At 50.9% G+C, this 5,701-nt stretch overlaps 1 pseudogene; it reads right to left on the reverse strand.

Annotated features, from left to right (window-relative positions):
• Positions 1-5,222: 5,222 nt before the first annotated feature.
• On the reverse strand, positions 5,223-5,393 carry LOC144675374 (U2 spliceosomal RNA; annotated as a pseudogene).
• Positions 5,394-5,701: the final 308 nt, after the last annotated feature.

A 5,701-nucleotide genomic window follows, 5' to 3' on the forward strand; every position in this document is an offset into this window, starting at 1 on the left:
CACACCCCAGAGTATCATGGATCTGTCATTGTGAGAACGAATGGAGCTGTCGTTCCCATTGAGTGTCGTTATTTGAGGTGAGAATCTTTATTCGCTTTGTCAATAAGATCTACAGCTGCTGGTGGTCTCTGAAGATGTCCTAAAATGACTCCCCTGCCTTTCCAGGAAGGGCAATGTGAGCAGTGACCCCATCAAGCCCACCTGGATCCCATTCAGCTCCACCAAGTCTGGAGAAGGGCATCTGTCATTCTCTCTGCGCCTAATGAATGGTATGTGATGGGTGGATGGGGAGTGATTTCCTGTAGTCACTCACTGGGAGTTACAGCCACTGTCTCTAACCCTTGTCCTCTTGTACTTCAGGTGACTGGCTTACAGAGCGCACTTCGACTGTCTACTACCTGGGTGAGCTCATTCACATTGAGGCCTCTGTTTCAATGATCAACCACATGCCCCTGAAGCTCTACATTGACCGCTGTGTAGCTACACTGAGCCCAGACAAGGACTCCACCCGGAGATACAGCTTCATTGACCACAATGGGCAAGGATCTCTCTGCTTTCTCCAGCTGGTCCCATCTCAATGGCTTCACTTGATTCACTTCCTGTCCCTTTTTAATCTTTCTTCAGTTGCCTCCTGGACAGCAAAGCTGAGGACTCCTTTTCAACCTTTGTGTTGCCAAGAGACGAGCGGGAGCTGGACAAGCTCCGCTTTGACCTGGATGTGTTCCGTTTCCTTGGAGATGACCGTTCCTTGGTAAGAGGAAGCTGATCATTGGGGTCTCCATGTTGGGAGGGAGTCACTGAATCATGACTTGTGTTGAATGTGTCCCTCAGATTTTCATCACCTGTCACCTGAAAGTTGCTCCATTGGATCAGAGGGATTCCAGGAACAAAGCTTGTACTTTCCAGAAGGTGCAGAATGTGTCAGTTCCCCCTCTCTCTCCCTCAGGGATGTTGTGTGGGGATGTGATGCACAACCTGGTTGATGGGCTCTTTCTCTTGTTTAGCTGCACCCCATTGGAGGAATCGAGCATTGACATTTGTGCCTGTTGCCATGTGGGTAACTGTGGTGCCACAAGGGAGTTGTGGTTAGGTCCCAGAGGAAGGAGAGATCTTGTACCTGAAGCTGGTGGGACATTGATCCTCTAGATGTTGGACGTCCCCCTTTCCCCTCTCTAACTGGAATGTTTGATGTTGCAGAGAGTGAAGCTGGATTGAAGTGGGAGGGTGAGGCCTCACTTGGACCCCTGCAGGAGATGAGAAGTGGTATCGCACACTCCTGCAGAAACAACAGGTCAGCTTTGACCTTGGCAAGGTAGTCCAAGGTCGCAACACATCAAGTAGTAGATTTAATGCTACGCACATTTCTGGATACAATCTTTACACCCATTTTAAAGCATTTAGTGTCTTACCAAACCTGTTGTCTCTGAGAGTCCGAGGCCTTTGGTCTGCTCCTGCATACCCATAGTGTTCACAAATTGCCTCACTTTGGATAGGCTGAGGAAACTGTCCTGAACCTCCCCATTGGAGATGTTCTGCTCAGGTGGCATCTGGGGTTTCGTGTAGAGGACGGGATTTGAAATGTCCTCTGTTGGAGAAGCTTCTCCAATCCTCTCCCCCTCTGGGGCGTTGCTGCTCCCGGCTTCCGGGAGCTGGGGTGCGCTGAGCGCTTCACTGCTCCCAGATTGCTGGGGTTGGGGTGAGCTGGCCTCTTCAGGTTGTGGGCAAAGTCGGGGTGCGCTGGTCTCCTCATTGTCGCCAATGTTCTGGAGCTCGGGTGTCTCGTCCTCCAACTCCCTAGAGCTTTTCCGCTTCTTCTGTAGGTGCCGCCCTTACCTTTCTTCGTCTGAAGAGCAGCTGTCCTTGTCATCCGTCTCGGATGGGAGACGCCTCTTGCCACTTGTCTGGGAAGTGGCTTGGTCCCTTCTTAGCCCCTTCTTCCTTTTGGCTCTCTTCACCAGCTGCCACTCCCCCTGCTGATTTTCCGCTGCTTCCTCCTCCATTGATTCGCTCTCCTGAGGAGTGGGAGGTTCAGGGGGCAGTGCTGTTGATTGGCTGTCTGCTGCCTCAATCTTATCCTCCACCTTGTCTCTCTCTGTGTCCTCCTTTGTCCCGTTGCTCTCACTGGGGGCCATGGTGTTTGGAGTGTTACAAGAGTCCTTGGTAGTAGTGACACGAAGCATTTCTTCTGCTTCCCCCTCATTGGCGTTGGCTGCCCGTGCATAAGTGAGGCAGCGTTTGGGGCAGGTCCTGTAGAGGTGACCTGCCTCGCCACACAGGTTGCAGCACTTAGTCTGTTTTCAGTCCTTTGTCTGGTGCCCTTCCTGTTTGCAGTTCTTGCAGAGGGAGGCGCTGCAGTTGGCCGCCACATGACCAGACTTGCCGCATGAGTGACAAAGTTTGGGTTGTCCAGCGTAGACCAGGTAGCCACGGCTTCCCCCGATAGCAAATCTGGAAGGAGGGTGGAAGACGGCTCCCTTACCGTCGGTCTTGAGCGTGACCTTAACCTGGCGATGGCTGGTCCAAATCCCGAAGGCGTCTCTAACCTCGGTGCAGCTCCCAACCTTGTCGACGTACCTGGCGAGGAAGGTGAACACGTCGGCGACAGGGACTTAGGGGTTGTAGAGATGCAACGTCACCACACGGTCCCGTTGCAACGGCAGAGCAAAGAGCGGCTCCACCGTCAGGATCTTCATCTCCGGCTGGTCTCTCTTCTTCTCGAACACCTTCAGGAACTTGACGCAGGCAGCAACATTCCTGAAGGTCACGTCGAAATATCCAGCGCTGGGGAAGTCTTGCAGGGAGTAGATCTCCTCCGCTTCCAATCCAAACGCCTTCAACAGGATCCGCTTGATGAAGAAGGCCCGATCCATGGGTGCTCCTCCTTCACTGTCCTTCACTGTCACCCGAACGGTGTTACGTACCCCCTGGTTTGGGGCTCCTTTGGTTTTAGCCGTCGCTTCACTACAACTGATCTTAGCCAAAAGGCCGAGAAGCGATAACCCAGAAACCCATGCGCCCGTCCCGTCTTCCTCGGCCTCCGGCTTCACCGTCCGTTTTGCTGCGTGTGGCCGAACACGGGCTGAAGACCCGACAGCCAGCATTGAGCATCAGGACCTTTCTTGCTTGATGCTGCCTCCCTGAAGCAGCGCCTGCAACAGCTTCAAAACCCAACAGGGGGCATCGTCCAGTCCCGGGCTCCGCCCTGACAAGCAGCACAAGTGCACACCAGCAGCAGCCCTGCAGTTGTACCAATATCCAACAGGGGGCATTTTCCAGTCCAGGATTCCACCCTGACAAGCAGCACAAGTGCACACCAGCAGCAGCCCTGCAGTTGCACCAAAATCCAACAGGGGGCATTGTCCAGTCCCGGGCTCCACCCTGACAAGCAGCACAAGTGCACACCAGCAGCAGCCCTGCAGTTGCACCAATATCCAACAGGGGGCATCGTCTAGTCCCGGGCTCCACCCTGACAAGCAGCACAAGTGCAAACCAGCAGCAGCCCTGCAGTTGCACCAAAATCCAACGGGGGCATCATTCAGATATAAAAACAAAGAACTGCGGATGCTGGAAATCCAAAACAAAAACAGAATTACCTGGAAAAACTCAGCAGGTCTGGCAGCATCGGTGGAGAAGAATAAAGTTGACGTTTCGAGTCCTCATAACCCTTCAACAGAACTGAGTAAAACTAGGAGAGGGGTGAAATATAAGCTGGTTTAAGGTGGGGGGGTGGGGGGAGAGAAGTCGGGCGGGGGGGTGGTGTGGTTGTAGGGACAAGCAAGCAGTGATAGGATCAGATAACCAAAAGATGTCAGAGACAAAAGAACAAAGAGGTGTTGAAGGTGGTGGTATTATCTAAACGAATGTGCTAATTAAGAATGGATGGGAGGACACACAAGGTACAGCTCTAGTGGGGGTGGGGTGGGGTGATATAAGACTAACAGGGCATAAAAGGTATAAATTTAAAAATAATGGAAATAGGTGGGAAAAGAAAAATCTATATAAATTATTGGAAAAAATAAAAGGGAGGGGGAAGAAACGGAAATGGGGGTGGGGATGGGGGAGGGAGTTCAAGATCTAAAGTTGTTGAATTCAATATTCAGTCCGGAAGGCTGTAAAGTGCCTAGTTGGAAGATGAGGTGCTGTTCCTCCAGTTTGAGTTGGGCTTCACTGGAACAATGCAGCAAGCCAAGGACAGACATGTGGGCAAGAGAGCAGGGTGGAGTGTTAAAATGGCAAGCGACAGGGAGGTTTGGGTCATTCTTGCGGACAGACCGCAGGTGTTCTGCAAAGCGGTCGCCCAGTTTACGTTTGGTCTCTCCAATGTAGAGGAGACCGCATTGGGAGCAACGAATGCAGTAGACTAAGTCAGAGGAAATGCAAGTGAAATGCTGCTTCACTTGAAACGGGTGTTTGGGCCTTTGGACGGTGAGGAGAGAGGAAGTGAAGGGGCAGGTGTTGCATCTTTTGCGTGTGCATGGGGAGGTGCCATAGGTGGGGGTTGAGGAGTAGGGGTGATGGAGTGGACCAGGGTGTCCCGGAGGGAACGATCCCTACGGAATGCCGCCAAGGGGGGTGAAGGGAAGGTGTGTTTGGTGGTGGCAGAACTGTTTTTGAAGGTAGCAGCATCAGAACAGATGCGACGGACGCAAAAGAACTGAGAGAATGGGATGGAGTCCTTACAGGAAGCAGGGTGTGAGGAGCTGTAGTCAAGGTAGCTGTGGGAGTCGGTAGGCTTGTAATGGATATTGGTGGACAGTCTATCACCAGAAATTGAGACAGAGAGGTCAAGGAAGGGAAGGGAAGTGTCAGAGATGGACCATGTGAGAATGATGGAGGGGTGGAGATTGGAAGCAAAATTAATAAATTTTTCCAGTTCCCGACGAGAGCATGAAGCAGCACCGAAGTAATCATCGATGTACCGGAGAAAGAGTTGTGGGAGGGGGCCGGAGTAGGACTGGAACAAGGAATGTTCCACATACCCCATAAAGAGACAGGCATAGCGGGGGCCCATGCGGGTACCCATGGCCACACCTTTTATTTGGAGGAATTGAGAGGAGTTAAAGGAGAAATTAAAGTTAAAGGGGGCATCACTCAGTCTGGCACCAATGAGCCTGTCCTGCCACTCAGCACAAGTTCAGTTCAACCAGATCAATGATGGAAAGCAGGACAATGCTCTGAATGACTTTTTCTTCTTTTCAGTTTCCCTTTCACCCTGTAGAGGGCAAAACTGCACCATTCCTGAAGACGCTGCAATACCAGGTCGATGTGTGGAATGGACGGAGAAAGATCCTGTTCCATCTCCCTGCTCCAAAAATAAATTTAATATTTGGTCCCCAGATAAAGGACGTATCGGATATTAAACTGATAAGAACAGATTTTTTTTTGAAAAATATACTTTATTCATAAAATATCTGGAGGAACATTCCAAAACATTTCAAAATCACCATCACAAAACTACAATCAGATTCAACTTTTACACATTGATCACAAGGTGCATCGATACAATCAATGAATATTACAATCATTTCAATATGGTCAATGCAGACAATCAGACAAAAGTATTGGAGTTATCAACATACATCATGTTGCTCTCTGAGGTGCTTCAATATAATTAGTATTCACTGCAGACATTCATTTGGAGCTGTACAGCCCGAGGGGCTCTCAACATTTCCCAGTCCCTGGGTGCACTGTGGCAGAAAGG

This window comes from Cetorhinus maximus, unplaced genomic scaffold (assembly GCF_964194155.1).
Source record: "Cetorhinus maximus unplaced genomic scaffold, sCetMax3.hap1.1 HAP1_SCAFFOLD_979, whole genome shotgun sequence".
In the NCBI taxonomy this organism is placed as follows: Eukaryota; Metazoa; Chordata; class Chondrichthyes; order Lamniformes; family Cetorhinidae; genus Cetorhinus; species Cetorhinus maximus.